Raw genomic sequence first — 19,721 nt, 5'->3', positions numbered from 1 at the left:
AAATGTTACGAATTCAAGTTTTATTTATTTTTTCAATAGTAAGATACAAGATGTATATAACAGGTTGTTTGTCAAGTATAAACCATAAAATGGTCTTGACTTAATGATTATATGTGTGCTTGACTTTCTAAGTTGCTTATGTTCAATTCAGTTTACCTTTATTTTTGTGTTTTTTATTTTATTTTTCTCCAATCAACTGGTAACATGTGTTAATACTGAATTAAATTTATCAAATTAAATTAAAATTAAATTGATAAAATGTCACGGGCGTAATTTTACCCTCTATATATGCATAGCAATCCTCAAACCCCTAAATTGGAAGTTTTACTTGAAAGTTATATTTTCAAACGGTTGTAGTGTTGGACTTAAAATATAGGATCCCCCCCCCTTTTTTTACTATCTAAACAACATATAAAATGAGCAGGTGCACCCATCACTTGCCCGAAGATGTACCAGAGGCTTTAAATCAAACTTTGGAAGATTTGCAGCTTGACTATGTTGATCTCTATCTGGTATTTACTTCATTTTTAAATTAAGATTTTCTATGGAGTTAAGTGTCAATTGTCATTATATTTGTTGCTAATTGTGATGAATTTTGAAGATACACTGGCCAGTAGTTTTAAAAAAGGTTCGGTTGGTCTTAAGCCCGAAAACATGACTCTACCCGACATATTCGGTACATGGAGAGCAATGGAGGCACTTTATGATTCTGGTAAGGCTCGGGCTATCGGAGTGAGTAATTTCTCTTCGAAGGAGCTCGGAGATCTTTTGAGAGTGGCACGCATAGTTCCTGCCGTTGATCAGGTGGAACTTCACTCAGTATGACAACAGCCAAAGCTGCACGAATTTTGTCAATGCAAGGGAATTTACTTGTCTGAGTTTGAAGAATTTGAACCATTTTGAATCAGCTGAGCAGGCTGATTGTATTGGTAATCGATGTTAATTTGTTTGAATTCTCAGGGACATTCTGTTGCAGAAGACAACTATCGGATAGAGCAAAAATGCAACTGATAATTTGAGAAAATAAAAATTAAAGATAAAATAGACACAAAATTTACGTGGAAAACCCTTAAATAATATAGGGTAAAAACTACGGGCAACGGTAGAAGAATTTCACTATGAGAAAAATAGGAATTACAACCTCTCTCGATCTACCAAGGAGAAAACAATGATAATTATCTCTTGATAAAAAAAAGAGAAAACAACTCTCAAGAAACTCTCTAAATTCTCTCTAGTATTGGAAGAAAGCTAGAATGTTTTGGGATGGTTTTGAAGCTAAATGAGCTAGGGTATTTATAGTTGAAGCTTTAAGGACTAATTTGTAAATACCCTAAATTATAATGACTAAAATTGAGATTATCCCATTAGCAAATTTCAACAAAATTTGCTGTGCCTTTCGGTGCATTTAATGCTTTTTGAAAAAAAAATTTCAACATGCACTTTCGGTGCATGTGCTCAACAATCTCCCACTTGAAGATTTGATTGGAACAATCATATCTTCACACCATTCTTTCTACCTTGTACCATCATGTTGCTTATGCTTCTGACAGGCCACAAGATGATCGACACCAAGTAAATTTATCAGCGTTGATCGCCTTTGTCATGAAATCTGCTATGTTGTCTTTGGCATGAATCTTCTGCATATGTACTATTCCTTCTTCCACCTTTTCATTAATGAAATGGTATTGAACTCGTATGTGCTTTTTCCTTTAATGAAATGCTGGATTCCTTGCTAGATGCAAGGCGCTTTGACTGTCACAAAACAGAGAGACATACTCTTGATTGTGCCCAAGCTCCTCCAATAACATCTTCAACCAAATTGCTTCTTTACTAGCTTATGTAGCTGCTACATATTCTACCTCTGTTGTGGATTTAGCCACAACTGACTGCAATTTTGAAACCCAGCTTACAGCTCCACCAGCAATTTTGAACACATATCCTGTAGTAGATTTGCTTTTATCCAAATCTCCTGCATAGTCAGAATCTACATAACCATTGATTAGTAAGTTTGATCCTCCGTAACATAATGCAACATTTAAGGTCTCTTTGATGTATCTTAGGATCCTCTTTACAATATTCCAATGCTCTTTGTCTGGATTCGCCATGTACCGACTAACCACTCCCACTGCTTGTGCAATGTCTGATCTTGTGTATATCATAGCGAAAATTAAACTTCCCACTGCTGATGCATACGGTACTCGAGACATCTCCATCCTCTCTTCTTAACTGCTAGGACTCATACTGGAGGATAATTTGAAGTTAATAGGAAGAGGGGTAGAAATTGGCTTACAATCTTGCATGCTGAATCGTGACAAGATCTTCTTCAAGTAATTCTTTTGTGAAAGCCAAATCTTTCTATTACTTCTGTCTCGGTGAATTTGCATCCCTAGAATCTTGTTTGATGATCCCAAGTCCTTCATTTCAACTTCCCTAGCCAGTTGTGCCTTCAATTCTTCAATATGATCTTTATTGGGTCCTGCAACCAACATGTCATCCACATACAACATCAATATAACAAAATCGTTATCACCAGACCTCTTGAAATAAACACAAGGGTCTGCATTAAGTCTATTGTATCCAAGGCACATAATAAAGGAATCAAATCTCTTATACCAACACCTCGGCGCCTGCTTTAGACCGTACAGAGATTTGTTCAACCTACAAACCAAGTTCTTCTTTTCTTTTTCTTCAAAACCTTCAGGCTGGAGCATATAAATCTCTTATTCAAGATTTCCATGAAGAAAAGTTGTTTTAACATCTAGCTGCTCTAGATGTAAGTTCAATGTAACACACATTGCCAAAACTACTCGAACTGTTGTTAGTCGAACCACAAGAGAAAATATTTCATTGAAATCAACACCTTATTTTTGAGCATATCCTTTGACCACCAGTCTTGCACGATACCTCTCAACTTGATCGTCACCATTTCACTTGATTTTGAAGACCCGTTTGTTACCAATTGGCTTCCTTCTTTGTGGTAGTGGCACAAGGTCCCATGTATTATTTTTATGAAGGGCTTCAATTTCCTCTTGCATCACCATCATCCATAGTGAAGCATCTGAGTTGTTTATTGCCTCCTGGTATGTTGATAGCTCACCGTCCTCTGTTAAAAGGCAGTATGCAATATTACCTTCTATAACATAATCTGAGTGCCAATTAGGACGTCTTCTCACACGATCTGATTGACGAGTTATTGGAGCTTCAGAACTTTCTGGTTCTTGTTCATCATGTGCTGGTTCTGCTTCAGAAGAATCTCCTTGTTCAAACTCTTTTTCCATATGTATCTGAGTAGTCTTTGACTTTTGAGCACTATCATCGTCTTCTTTTCTTTTTAGTTTATCTTCTACAAAGATAACATCCCTGCTGATGATCACTTTACGGGCAGTGGGATCCCACAAGCGATACCCCTTTACTCTATCAGCATACCCCAAGAATTTGCATTTCCTTGATTTTGGATCCAGCTTTGAAATTTCTTGGGAGTTGTACATCATGTACACAATACTTCCAAATACATGGAGGTTTGAATAATCAGCTGGTTTACCAGTCTACATTTCCATTGGTGTCTTCAGCTCTATTGCAGTTGATGGATCTCGATTCACCAAATAACAGGCGGTATTGATTGTTTCTGCCCAGAATAATTTTTCTAGGCCTGCATCCCTCAACATTGCTCTTGTTCTTTTTAACAAGGTTATGTTCATCCGCTCCGCCACTCCATTTTGTTGAGGAGTGTTCGCCATTGTGAACTGTCTTTTGATGCCTTCTTTCCTGCAAAAGTCATCAAATTCTTCACTTGTGTATTCTCTTCCATTATCTGTTCTGAAACACTTGATCTTATTTCCAGAATCAAGTTCCACCCACGCTTTGAAGTTTTTGAAAGTTGAAAACACATATGACTTCTTCTTAATAGGGTACACCCAATATCTCTTGGAGTAGTCATCAATAAATGAGACAAAGTATTTTGCTCCGCCTAGGGATGTAACTGGTGCTTGCCATACGTCAGAGTGAACCAATTCTAGAACACTTTTGCCTTTAGAATTTGATTTGTTGAATTTCAACCGGTGCTGCTTACTTGTTATGCAATGCTCACACAAAGGAATTGTTACCTTTGTTAAGCCTGTAAGTAGTTTTTGCTCCACAAGGACTTTTATTCCTTGTTCTGACAAGTGTCCAAGTTTCTGATGCCATAACATTGCAGAATCTGAACTACATAAGGCAACAGAGGCTTCTGCTTCTAGTAAAGTCTATCCCTTCAGCATGTACAAGTTTGCTGCTATCTTTTCGACTTTCAGCACCACAAGCGTTCCACGGAACACCTTCATGATTCCTTTCCGGGTTTCAATCTTGCTTGCATTATTATCCAACAATTCGTAGGATAATAAATTTTTCTTTAGGCCTTTCACGTGCCGCACATATCGAACAACTTTAATTGTTCCATCATACATCTTCAATTTGATGGTTCCCACGCCAATGATCTCTAAGGCATGATCATTGCAACTATACACAGATCCTCCTGAGACAGGTTCATACTGATGGAACCATTCTCTTCTTGAGGTCATGTGATATGTTGCTCCTGAATCAATGAGTCATATATCTGCAAATCTTTTTTTGCCTTCCACGGTGGTTGACGCTTCACAGCATAGAGCATCTCCATCATCTGAAGTGTTTGCGATATTACCTTGTGAATTGGAGTTTTTATTTAGACTCCAACAATCCTTCTTCAAGTGATATTTCTTTCCACAGTTGTAGCACTTTAAATTCTTCTTGCTCCTCGACTTCGATCTACCATGTTTGTGACTGTTGCTTTGGCCACGTTCTGTTGATCTCCCTTTCATCGTTATCAATGCTTCTGCTTGTTGCAGATTTACTTGTATGTCTTCCTTGTTCTTGCGCCGATTTTCTTCTTATAGAACAGCAGCTGCAACATCATCGAAGACTAGACTGGTGACATTACTGTTTGTCAAGTTGATGATGAGTTGATCATACGAATCAGGTAGACTTTGAAGTAGAAGTTCAGCACGTTCTTGTTCTCCTATTGTACATCTTAAGGATGTAAGCTAAGAAAATAATGTGTTCAGTGTGTTTAAGTGCTCCGTCATGAAGTAGATTCTGGCATACGGAGAGTGTACAATTTCCTCTTAAGGAAAATTTTATTGTGCAATGATATGGCCTCGTACAATTTGGTGAGATGATCCCATATCTCCTTAGTTGTCTTCTTCTCCTCGATGCTTGACAATACTTCATCTGCTAATGCTAGATGAAAGTTTGCCATAGCATTCCCGTTCATTTCGATCCATTTGTTGTTTTCTGTGAAATCTATCGGCCTTTCATTGATAGCTGCTAGACAACCGTCTTTCCTCTGGATGGCCTTCATCTTCAATTTTCACAATGAGAAATTTCTCCCATTAAATTTTTCAATATCAAATTTCGTTGCCATAACTTCTATTGCGGATAACTCCCACTATTTCACTATCGTGAATAGTTCTCTGGAACCTTCAAAGAATGGGTAATATCTTCTTACTTTCTTATGTTGGAGGATCCACTTTTTGGTAGTAACCACAAAGATAATAAGCAGATATTACACACGCTAATCTAGCTCTGATACCAATTGTTGCGGAAGACAGCTATCGAATAGAGCAAAAATGCAACTGATAATTTGAGAAAATAAAAATTGAAGATAAAATAGGCACAAAATTTACGTGGAAAACCCCTAAATAATATAGGGTAAAAACCACGGGCAACAGTAGAAGAATTTCACTATGAGAAAAAATAGGAACTACAACCTCTCTCGATCTACTAAGGAGAAAACAATGATAATTCTCTCTTGATAAAAAAAAGGAGAAAACAACTCTCAAGAAACTCTCTAAATTCTCTCTAGTATTGGAAGAAAGCTAGAATGTTTTGGGATGGTTTTGAAGCTAAATGAGCTAGGGTATTTATAGTTGAAGCTTTAAGGACTAATTTGTAAATACCCTAAATTATAATGACTAAAATTAAGATTATCCCATTAGCAAATTTCAACAAAATTTGATGTGCCTTTCGGTGCATTTAATGCTTTTTGAATTTTTTTTTTCAACATGCACTTTCGGTGCATGTGCTCAACACATTCACCCTTGAGTAGCCGTGGAGATGATAGTAGGAGAAAGGTCCAGGAAAATCCGTTTCTGAAGACGGTTGCAGAGCGATTGGGAAGATCTCCGGCACAAGTAGCTCTCCGATGGGGACTTCAAATATGGCATAATATACTGCCTAAGAGCAATAGTGAGGCTAGACTGAAGGAAAACCTTGACATTTTTAACTGGTCTATCCCTAAAGATTTGCTTTCCAAGTTTTCTGAAATTGAGCAAGCAAGTGTCAACTTCATTTCATCATCATCATCATCGCCTCCTCAAATTCGGGAAATGTATTTGAAAATGTGAACTTCCATGAGAAGCTAATTAGAGGCAGTGAAGTTGTACACCCGACTTGTGGTGTATACATAACCGTTGAAGAACTTTGGGATGGTGAAATCTAAGCCCACAGGTGGTTGAAAACTCAAAATGAGTTCTTTTTTTAATTAAATGAAAAGGTATTACATTCCTAAAGTAAATACCGGAATTTGAACTCACACAAAATGACACAACATGAGCATCCTTAGCATATATTATTTATGGGGTATTTGTAGTTGACATTTCTAAATGATAAGTAGAAGAAATAAAAGGTCCATTATTTCATACTGCATCTTCCTCGGTGAGTCTGGTTTCCTAATTGCAATTTTGGGTCATACTTAAATGGAATGATATTCTGTTCTGCCAAACATCGTGAAAGTTTATGCATATTTCTCCATGTAAGTCATACGTTTTGTAACACCCTCAGATCGATACAGGTGATCCGGTCTGATCTGAGGTATCATATTAGAGCCATCGGAGCGACCCACAGTAAAAATCCAGGAAAAATTAATTTTTTTGTTGAAACGTGTAAAATCATAAAATAATTTATAAATAAAATACAAGTTCAGAAAACCATTCATATATTACAAACAGAATTAAAATCATACAAGTTCCAGACTCAATATATAAAAAAATCAAATGTGGCCTACATGCCACTAATTACACATTGTACCGTACTCTGTAAGCAAAGCCGAAGGAACTCCCAATACTGAAGTTGTTAGTTGCACTGGATCGATTTTTTTAACCTGAAATTGTGAGTAAAGAGTGAGCTTTGGGAAGCTCAGTAATACAAAACTACTTGATGGTACTGAAGGGCATGTAGATAAATGTCAAGCATAAAATTTCATTATTGATTCAGGCTTCTACAGGTTTTTGTGATGAGCTGAGGTTCCACTGTAATTTCTTTAAATAAAAGACACGAAGCTTACAGTTAAAAGGAAACGTTTAGAGGACCAGGTTCAGGAGATTAAAAACAGACATCTAATGTGTTCCTTCAAAACTATAATAAAATGTAATAGTAGTTTAAAACAATAGTAGTTTATTTCAGTAAACTTATTTTTAAAATCAATGTAGTACCCTCCACTCAAACGCCGATATACAGTTCCCCAGAAGCCAGAAGTGTGAGACTACTTAAAGGAGTACCTTGGGGCCTTAGAGCCTACCCAAGGAATACCTTGGGTGTAACACCCTAACCCGTACCTTACCCTGATACGAATCTGATGTGTTACATTTGACTTCTCAAACATACAAAATTCACAAATAGGCATAATTTTAAAAATTATTGTTCCAATCCAAATAAAGAAATAATACCATCTCAAATATAAAAATCATTTCACATAAAATCTTAATAATTTACATAACCCAAAAAAGTAAGAGTTTACAAAATACCAAAATTATACAAGGTTACAAAATCGACCAGAGCATTTTAAATTAAATGTATAATACATGCCAACAGTTTACAAAAGAAACAAAACCTACATTCAATTTGTATTGATATGGCCTTCAGAAGCGTATGTTATCCTCAACCCCAAATCACTCGTCAGCTTTCTTCAACCCTACACGTGAAAGAACACACGCTAAGTCGATGACTTAGTGAGGCATTACTAATAGTGCTAATTAATTTATAGAAATCTTCTTTGCATTATTCGAAAATGTTTTTCAAGAACTTTCTTTATTTCCATATCAAAGGTTTACTTAGGATGAATTATACTCTGAATGTCTTTGTTTCAAGTGCCCAAGGTATACTATTGAGAACTCTAGGTATTTGAGTACTATGCAGTTGTGCACTAATGTTGTCACCACAACTCGTAATTTGCATCGAAATGCCACATAATTGTCCTGAAGGACCACATAGGTTGCATTGAAGTGCCACATAGGGTTGTATCGAAGTGCCACATATTTGTCCCGAAGGACCACGTAGACCCTCGACTCTTGGCATGCCAAATATACCTCTAATCATCATACATATACATTGGGCTTTTAATCATATAATTAAGTTTAATCCTTATTCAAAGTATTTCTTATTCACATAGCTTCTCTGTCATAGAGTATATTCACATTCACTGGTTCAAAGCTCATATTCACATTTTCAAGGTTCATATATTCATAACACATAGTCATAATACATAATTTGTAGAATTTGGAAACTGAATAAAACATTTTAATAAAACATAAAAAAAACATATAGTTTTGGATCGAAAACATTGAGGTTGGCTTATCGCAAGTCTTCCTCAAATTTATTACTAAAAGAGAAGTTGCACTCACCTTTGCCTCACTAAAGTCTAATCCAAATATTTTCAAGTCGATATTTGAAATGCCAAGCTAACTGGTAATTCACTTGTGTTCGGTCACTACACAAACAATCTAGAATCAATCTCATCTCAATTAAATCAAATCATAATAACTTGATATACAAGAACCTTATTTTTCATTTCATACTTGGGGGTATTGATACACTCCTTAGTGTACCGATACAAAAATAGCACTCGATATTTTAGGTGTATCGATACACTCCTCAGTGTACCGATACACAAATAGCACTTGATGTTTTGGGTGTATCGATACACTCCTCAGTGTATCGATACACAAATAACATTCGATGTTTTGAGGGTATCGATACACTCCTCAGTGTACCAATACACACTCATACAATCACACGTGTTCAACTTATAATCCACCAAAAAACTCTCTTAAACACATTCTTTGAGTTTATGAACTCACATTTATACCTTCAAACCAACTTGTACACATTTATAACTCTCAAACATCCCAAATTCTCGTTTAAACACTTTAATCTGCAAATCATACTCCACATTCAAACATGTTATTACCCAATTCTAGCACTCTTAATCTTTTAATTAGACTATTAACAAGTCAAATATCCACTTAAAACTTCAAAAACTACATAATAACAATTCACTTAAAAACCTATTTTACAAATCTATCTCTAAAACACTCATATTGTTGTTTTAATGCTATATAAGCTTTTCTTTAACTTATATAACATTAAAACTTCCATTACTAATCCAACAATCAAAGTAACAACACCTAATTAATATTCTTACCTTTGAAGAAGGAGCTCACGTGAAGGAAGAAGAGAATAAGGAAGAAAATAAGGAAAAGCTTCCAGACTTCTCTTATTCCATCATTTTTATCCTAAAAATAGCATTCCCCTACAAGTTACCATTTTACCCTTGTTAAACATCCATATTTGCTATAATAACCAACACAAATTCTGTCATAAATCATTGAATTATCACATTATCCTAATTCAACCACTAAATTTAAAAGTTCTTACAATTTGGTCACTGAACCGATACTTGAGATGTTACAAATCTCCCCCTTAAGAAAATTCGTCCTCGAATTTTCATTGCACAAAAAGGTGGGGATATTGTTCCCTCATATCTTCCTCACGCTCCCATGTAGCTTCTTATACTTTAGGATTTCTCCACAGAACCTTCACTGGTGGAATAGTTTTATTCCTCAACTACTTGCTTTCGAAAGCTAAAATCTGAACCAGTTCTTCTTCATATGTTAAATCGGATTGAACTTTGATTTCATCTGGAGTTATGATGTGCGCAGGATCATATCGATACTGCCGAAGCATAGACATATGGAAGACATTGTGAATCTTTTCTATCTCTGGTGGCAACGCTAACTGATAAACTACAGGACCAGCCCTTTTCAGAATTTTATAAGGTCCAATGAACCTGGGACTCGGCTTTCCTTTACACCCAAAACGAAGAACTTTCTTCCAATGTGATACTTTCAAAAACACCTTATCACCATCTTGAAATTCAATCTCTTTTCTTTTCAAATCGGCGTAAGACTTTTTTCTGTCTGAGGCAACTTTCAAATTGTGCTGAATCACTTGAACTTTTTCTTCCACTTCTTTGATACCATGAACTTCTTTGTCCTTTAATTTATACCAATTAAATGGTGTTCTACACTTTCTTCCATATAATGCTTCATACGGTGCTATCTTGATACTGGATTGGTAGTTGTTATTGTAGGCAAATCCAACAAAATCAATCACACACGCTCTCAGCATATCTTCTAGAATCTGAATTGTTCGCTCTGCTTGTCCATTAGTCTGAGGATGAAACATCGTGCTAAAATTCAATCGGGTACCCAAAGCTCATTGCAAAGATTTCCAGAGTCTAGAAGTGAATCTGAGATTTCTATCAGAAACTATCGAGATTGGAATACCACGCAACCTTACTATCTCTTTGATATACAATTATGCATGTTTCTCCACAGAGAAATCCATCCTTACATGAATGAAATGTGCAGTCTTCGTAAGACGATCAACAATTACCCAAATCAAATCCTTTTTACCTGGTGACAAAGGCAAACCTATGACGAAGTCCATCGTAATGCTTTCCCATTTCCACTGCGGAATTGAGATGGATTGCAACAAACCGGAAGGCACCTGATGCTCAGTTTTCACTTATTGACAATTTAAACACTTTGCTACAAATTATGTAATATCTTTCTTCATACCCGGCCACTAATAACGCTCTTTCAAATCTTGATACATCTTGTTCCCTCCTGTGTGTATCGTTAAGGGACTACAATGTGTTTCATACAAAATATCTTATTTCAGCTCACAATCATTAGGAATACACACTCGATTTTTGAAATTTAAGCATCCATTTGATTTAACCTCAAAGTCCTCAAGTCCACATTTCTCTACTCGATCAAACCAAGCCAAACATTTATTATCTTTCATTTGTAATTCCTTGATTCGATCTATCAACAATGGTTTCAACCTTAACTCAGCATCAATGCACCATTTTCTTTTAGCACCACTTGAGCGTCCAAACTACGCAAAGCGGTAAAAGTCTTTCGATTAAGAGCATCCGCTACTATATTAGCTTTCCTATGATAGTAATTAATGATCGCGTCATAATCTTTCAGCAATTTCATCCATCTTCTTCGCCTCAAATTTAACTCCTTTTGAGTCAACAAATACTTCAAACTCTTATGATCAGTGAAGATTTAGCAACGTTTGCCATACAAATAGTGCCGCCAAATTTTTAATGCAAAGACCGTAGCTTCTAACTCCAGATCATGCGTCGGATAATTCTTTTCATGAGGCTTCAGCTCTCTCGAGGCATAAGCAACTACCTTTCCATCTTGCATTAGGACACATCCCAAACCATTATGGGACGCGTCGCTAAAAATTGTTAAATCTTTATTTGATTATGGTTGCACCAACACCAGAGCTTCAATCAAAACTTTCTTCAATGTTTCAAAGCTTTTCTGGAAATCATGAGTCCACTCGAAATGTACATCATTTCTTAATAATTTGGTTAAGGGCAGAGATATCATCGAAAAGTTTTTAACAAACCTTCGATAATAACCTGCAAGACCCAAGAAACTTCAAACTTCTTATACATTTTTCGGAAACTCCCATTCTAAAACAACTTTAACTTTATGTGGGTCTACCTGAATACCCTCTACCGAAACCATGTATCTAAGGAATGCCACTTCAGATAACTAAATCTCACACTTTGAAAACTTCGCGTAAAGCTTTTTATTTCACAACGTTTGAATAACTACCCGAAGATGAACATCATGCTCCTCCTTCGACTTAGAATACATTAATGTGTCATCAATAAAGATGACCACGAACTAATCAAGATACGATTGAAAAACTTTATTCATCAAGTCCAAAAACATTGCTGGTGTGTTAGTTAACCCGAATGACATTACTATAAATTCGTAATGACCATACCGAGTTCTAAACGCCATCTTAGGAACATCTTATTCTTGGATATTCAACTGATGATAACATGAACGCAAATCAATCTTTGAAAACACGACCATTCCCTTAAGTTGATCAAATAAATAGTTATCATTGGAAGAGGATACTTGTTCTTTATGGTCTCCTTATTAAGCTGACGATAATCTATACAGAGGCGTATCGAACCATCTTTCTTCTTAACAAATAGTAGTGGAGCTCCCCACGGTGACACACTTGGTTTGATAAACCCTTTATTCAAAAGCTCCTACAACTGAGCTTTTAACTCTTTTGACTCATTCGAAGCCATCCTATAAGGAGCCATTGAAATTGGTGCTGATCAGATATCACTTCAATTTGAAACTCAACCTCCCTATCTGGAGGTAACCCCGACAAATCATCCGAAAACACGTCTGGAAACTCTCTAACTGTCGGAATATCTTCAAGCTTACTTCCTGAAGCTCTTGTATCGATTAAATTAGCAATGTACGCTTGACATACTTGCCTCATCAACTTCTGAGCCGGCATTACTGATATTACATTAGTTAAAGGATGAATTCTTTCGCTGACCACACTAACTTCCAATCCCTCCAGACTTGTTAACTACACTCGCTTCAGTCGACAATCTAAGTTGGCATAATAATGATAAAGCCAATCCATTCCCAGAATAACCTCAAATTCATCAAAGGGTAATTCCATTATATTAGCAGGGAATTCGATTCCCTGAATCCTTATGGGACACCCTTTACAAACTCATCTCACCCGAGCACTATTTCCTAATGGATTCGTCACAATCATCTCACTACGAATAGACTCTAACGGAAGACTTAATTCTTTAACCAATTTACTACTGACATAGGAGTAATTTGAGCCCGAATCAATCAAAACTAAGATAGATTTAATAGCTATCAGAAAAGTACCTGCAATGACTTTCGGGTCATTACAATCTTCACTGGTCTTCAAATTGTAAACCCGAGCTGTAGAACGCACTTCAGGTTGAGTAATAGACTCAGATTGATTTATTACTCTTCCTCTCACTGGCGCAACCATATATCTTTCTGTCTGAGCATACTCTCCAGTCATCATTGGGCAGTCTCGAATAAAATTCCCTGCCTCACCACATTTAAAACAAACTCCGGAGACCCGTCGGCACACTCCACCATGGTTCTTTCCACAGTGCTGACACTGTTTCGGCTTGTCCACTCTGGATTACACTGAATAAGCTTATCTTGCTCTTTCTAAATTTAATCCTCTACCTGAGGATGTTGCGGATTCTGCTTTGGTATGAGGTCGAGAACTTGAACAGTCTCTTATTTGATTGCGAAGAACCAGACGACAACCTCTTGGAAAGAAGAGAGGTTAAGAGTTAACATCATCTCTTTTAATAGGGGTCGCAAACCCTCCACAAACCAATCACAATAATCCTTCTTTGTAGGAACTAACTCAACACCAAATCTACTCAACTTGTTGAATTTGCACTCAAACTCATACACAATGTGATTCCCTTGCTTTAGATTCATGAATTTATGCTTTATCTGCTGAATAAACTGATCTCCTATGTACTTGTTCTTAAACTCTTCCAGAAAGAATAACTAATTCACCAGATCCCTTGAAGCTCGCATCGTCACATTTGACTACCAAATTCTGGCTTGACCCCTTAATAATGAAACATCACCATCCAATTTCTCCAGTTCAGAGCAATGAAAATTCTCTAGCATAACCTTCAAGTCATGAAGCCACATATCGACAATAACTGGACCTTCTTCCGCTTCCCCCTAAACTCTGGCGCTCCTAAACTTCTCATCTCTTTAGGTATATTCATCTTGGGAGCTGAAGAGACAGACAGTTGGAAATGCGTCAGGATAGCGTCCAGCGTCTGAAAGAATGTCCCTTGATCTTGAACATGCACTCCAGGTTGTGCCTGCTCCTCACTCTGTCTACTAGGGGCAGAGAAGTTACTAGTCTCCTCCATTCTATATATCACATCACTTTGGGAGCCTTCAAAGTTCAACATCTATTATGATCAAATTACTAAAGGTATTAGCGAATATAACATATTGATTCCCTTATCATATCAGAAAATTTTATTAAAAATTGGCATGTACTCTTTTTTTAAAACCAAAAATGACTTCATTTCGAACTTAAAATCACTTATAACATAACATTGATACCATTAAATGTAATACCCCTAACTCGTACATGACCCAGAAACGAATCTAAGGTGTTACATTTGACTTCTCAAACATACGAAATTCACAAATAGGCATAATTTTAAAAATTATTATTCCAATCCAAAAAAAGAAATAATATCATCCCAAATATAAAAATCATTTCACATAAAATCTTAATAATTTACATAGATAACCCAAAAAGGTAAGAGTTTACAAAATACCAAAATTATACAATGTTACAAAATCGACTAGAGCATTTCAAATTAAATATATAATACATACCACCAGTTTACAAAAGAAACAAAACCTACATTCAATTTGTATTGATATGATCTTCAGAAGCATATGCTATCCTCAACCCCAAATCACTTATCAGCTTTCTTCAACCCTACGCATGAAAGAACACACGCTAAGTCGATGACTTAGTGAGGCATTACTAATAGTGCTAATTAATTTACAGAAATCTTCTTTGTATTATTCGAAAATGTTTTTCAAGAACTTTCTTTATTTCCATATCAAAGGTTTACTTAGGATGAATTATACTTTGAATGTCTTTGTTTCAAGTGCCCAAGGTATACTATTGAGAACTCTAGGTATTTGAGTACTATGAGGTTGTGCACTAATACTGTCACCATAACTCGTAATTTACACCGAAGTGCCACATAATTGTCCCGAATGACCACATAAGTTACACCAAAGTGTCGTACAGGGTTGCATCAAAGTGCCACATATTTGTCCCGGAGGACCACATAATTGTCCCGAATGACTACATAGACCCTCGACTCTTGGCATGCCAACTATACCTCTAATCCTCATACATTTACATTGGGATTTTAATCATATAATTAAGTTTAATCCTTATTCAAAGTATTTCTTATTCACATAGCTTCTCTGTCATAGAGTATATTCGCATTCATTGGTTCAAAGCTCATATTCATATTTTCAAGGTTCATATGTTCATAACACATAGTCATAATACATAATTTGTAGAAATTGGAAACTGAATAAAACATTTAAATAAAACATAAAATAAACATATAGTTTTCGATCGAAAACACTGAGGTTGGCTTATCGGAAGTATTCTTCAAATTTATTACTAAAAGAGAAGTTGCATTCACCTTTGCATTACTAAAGTCTAATCCAAATCTTTTTAAGTCAATATTCGAAATGACAAGATGACTGGTAATTCACTTGCATTCGGTCACTACACAAACAATCTAGAATCAATCTCATCTTAATTAAATCGAATCATAATAACTTGATATTACAATAACCCTATTTTTCATTTCATACTTAGGGGTATTGATACACTCCTCAATGTACCGATACACAATTAGCACTCAATGTTTTGGTGTATCGATACACTCCTCAGTGTACCAATACACAAATAGCACTCGATGTTTTGGGTGTATTGATACACTCCTCAGTGTACCGATACACAAATAACATTCGATGTTTTAAGGGTATCGATACACTCCTCAGTGTACCGATACACACTCATACAATCACGCATATTCAACTTATAATCCACCCAAAAACTCTCTTAAACGCATTCTTTGTGTTTATAAAATCACCTTTATACCTTCAAACCAACTTGTACACATTTATAACTCTCAAACATCCCAAATTATCATTTAAACACTTGAATATTCAAATCATACTCAACATTCAAACATGTTATTACCCAATTCTATCACTCCTAATCTTTTAATTAGATTATTGACAAGTCAAATATCCACTTAAAACTTCAAAAACTACACCATAATAACAATTCACTTAAAACCCCATTCTACAAATCCATCTCTAAGACACTTATATTGTTGTTTTAATGCTATATAAGCTTTCCTTGAACTTATATAACATTCAAACTTCCATTACTAACCCAAAAATCAAAGTAACAACACCAAATTAATATTCGTACCTTTAAAGAGGGAGCTCACGTGAAGGAAGAAGAGAATAAGGAAGAGAATAAGAAAAAGCTTCCAGACTTCTTTCATTCTCTCATTCTTATCCTAAAATATCATTTCCCTGTAAATTACCATTTTACCCTTGTTAACCATCCATATTTGCTATAATACCCAACACATATTCCTCTATAAATCATTGAATTATCACATTATCCTAATTCAACCAATGAATTTAAAAGTTCTTACAATTTGGTCACTGACCCGATACTAGGGATATTACATTGGGCCTCAGAGCCTACCCAAGGGAAGCACCTCGGGCCTGAGAGCCTACCCAAGGGAATATCTCGGGGCCTAAAAGTATATCCAAGAGTCACCTTAGGTCCGTAAGGATTTACCAGCTTGATCAGAGCTGAACATCCATACTTCAACCTACCAGATGGTGTCCCAATAAAACAGTTCAAGTAGCAATTAGTAGTTCCATGATCTATACATCAGGCATATTTCATTTTCAAGGAAAACAAGTAACCAGTAAATTAGTATATAAATCAGTAAAAACAATCGTAAATTAACCAGATATCAATTTATAATTTGAACACAAATAAAACGGTCATAAAGAACATAGGGAACACACTAGAAGATTCAATTATTTTTCAAAGGTACTTGATCGTTATCAAGAAGAGAAAACGTAGAATTTTTGTAGATTAATCGGATTTCAGATATGTGGTCCCTATATAAAAGGATTCGATTACTAGCAGATCTAATCATACATTCAGGAATTGATGCTTCACGACCATTTAGGATTTTAGGTGCATCAGAAAGGTATTCAAAAACCTTACATCAGAATCATTTAAGGTTTAGATATATTTGGAAAAAGTTAGCATTCATATAAATATATCAAGAGGGATTTCATTACTCGGACTGCTCAAGACATTCTTGACATTTAATTCATGAATAATTCTTGGTAACTTAATCCAATAATGGTAAACGATGATTTACGATATCCATGATTTATATTGAATTATATGAATTTTGAGTCAGATCAGACTAATCAGATCCCAACAATATAATACATACCAATAATTCAGACTGAGACCCTTCATAATATTCTCTTCTTAATACTAAATGCACTAGCTGAATCGATCACCTTTCAGAATCATCATAGATCAGTTCTCAAAGAGACGAATAAGTATTCCGATGATATTATTTATTTTTGTATTGTATCAATATCAAGAATTCTAGACATGTCTGGGTTATGCTCCATAACCTTTAGGGACGATACAACATTTAAGTTTATTGGTATTTCTAGAATTTATCCAAAGACATTCACTTATTCCAACTCACTAGGATATTTAGTTCACTTCAACACTCAGGGTTACTTCTGTAATCTTATAGTTCAAGGTATTTTAATCATTTTAGGGTTTAGGGGTATTTCAATCTTTTAAATATCAGATGTTATTTTAGTTATTTCGTAGCTCGATGACATTTCGATAATTCTTTTCAATCCAAACATATGCACTTTTTCTGGTAATTTGGTCAAGTATGTCCTTTCTGGGTTATTTTTCATTTTCAGGGGCAATCTTGGTCTTTTTACAATGCAAGGGCATTTTTGTAATTTTATTCCATAGAGCTATTTTTGCAATTTCTTAACCAAGTATTCTCGACATTTAACTTTTAAATAAATTAATCAGAATTTTTGGATCTTGAAGTCAATTTATTTACTAAATAATCACTAAACTTAGAATTGTTTTCGATCGGTCTACCAATTTCTTTGGATTGGTTCTTAACATGGATTGTGGTCCATTGAATTGTGCTCATGAGAACTTGGAGCGTCTAGCCATGATGGAGGGATAGGGATTTAGGTCCATTTTCTCAACATATGGTGCTTTTCATGTTCACGGAATATAACAAGTAAGACTCTGATTCAATGGAAGCCTATTGTCTTGTTAAAATAGCCTACAAAGCGCGGATCTTTGGGCTCATTACCGGTTTTCTTTTTCTTACTCTCAGGGATGGATTGAGGGACTGATTGAGGCGATTGTTTTCTAAAATTTTAAATTCTTTATAAATTAGTCCTCTTAAAATTTTATAAATTTATCTTTCTAACATAAAATCTTACGTCTACCACAATTTACATCAAGAGATGGACCCCAAGTCGTCCTCTCTGAAAATTCTAAATTATCATATATATTAGCTTTTTTTTCTATGTCTTTTCTATTAATAATCTATTTTCACCTTTAAAAATTCTATAAATTCACTCTTTCTTAAAATTTTAGAAATTTATCTTCTACATAAAATCTTGTGTTCGTTCTTATCTACGTTTGCTTCTTTCCTGATTGTTTTGGGGTTTTTTTAGCCTGAGAACTTATTAATGCAGCATGTAGATGATTCCGCAGGAGATTCGATTGATCTCTTGCAAGGGCTACTACAGTATAATCCACTTTTCTTAATGTAGGATCATATTCTATATAAATATATTCATATCATGTGTATAGATTTCTTGAACAATTTGTTTGTCGTTTCTCGGGAAGTCGTTTATATCTAAATACAAATCGAACTATTAAATGAATGAAAATCAAGAAAAGCGATATATGAACAAAATGTATTATGTTAATGGTGTTAAATATGTGATTCGCTTGTCGTTATATACCACCCCATAAACAATGCTAAATAATTATTCATATAGATAGATAATAGGGATTATATTTAGAAGTAAGACAATTTTTACAACTATATTATATTTTTCTATTTTCAACAGTAGTGAAAATTATCATCTTTTCTTCGTAGTTTTTCCAGTCAAAGATTTTTTTTATGTAAAATCTTGGTGTTTCTTTTATTATGAGATTATTATACTTATCATTGTATACTCTAACAAAGTGATATCAAAGCATATTCAGGTTTTATATGATCATGATAATAGTTTTATGAAGTATAAAATTATGTAATTGGATTGTAACTCTAGATTTGCATTGTGGTAGGTTAAGATGCAAGTAGTTCTAAAGTAGATGGATTTAGATGATGTCTCACTAAGGTTAGATAAAATACCTTTGACATAAATACTTGAAGAAAAACAATGTAAAGATAAAAAGGCTTGATCACAATTGCATATGTACTTATTGAATGAAATTCTATGAAACGCGTTGAAGAAAAAGATTGTTGATGAATTAGGATTGAAATTGGAGCAACTATGTATGTAAAAAACCTTAACTAGTAAGTTGCAAATGAAAAAAATGTCTTTATTCTCATCGTTTCGAAAAAGGTACATATTTGATAGAACACTTAACCATCATTAAGAAAATTTCAGATTTGAAGATCATGAAAGTTACATATAAAGAAGATGATTTACGGTTAATTCCATTTTATTTGTTGCCTTATTCTTATTTGACCTTTAAAAATATAATTTTGATAATAATTCTTATAGTTGATGAAGTTTATGATTACTTAGATATATATGATAAGACAAAACATCTCGTGA

General features: G+C 34.9%; 1 pseudogene; it reads left to right on the top strand.

Annotated features, from left to right (window-relative positions):
* The first annotated feature begins 337 nt into the window (after positions 1-337).
* LOC120197924 lies at positions 338-6,522 on the top strand (annotated as a pseudogene).
* Positions 6,523-19,721: the final 13,199 nt, after the last annotated feature.

This window comes from Hibiscus syriacus, unplaced genomic scaffold (genome assembly GCF_006381635.1).
Source record: "Hibiscus syriacus cultivar Baekdansim isolate YM2019G1 unplaced genomic scaffold, ASM638163v2 tig00117056_pilon, whole genome shotgun sequence".
In the NCBI taxonomy this organism is placed as follows: Eukaryota; Viridiplantae; Streptophyta; class Magnoliopsida; order Malvales; family Malvaceae; genus Hibiscus; species Hibiscus syriacus.
The sequence above is the reverse complement of the archived record's forward strand: the minus strand, read 5'-3'. Positions and strand labels throughout refer to the sequence as shown.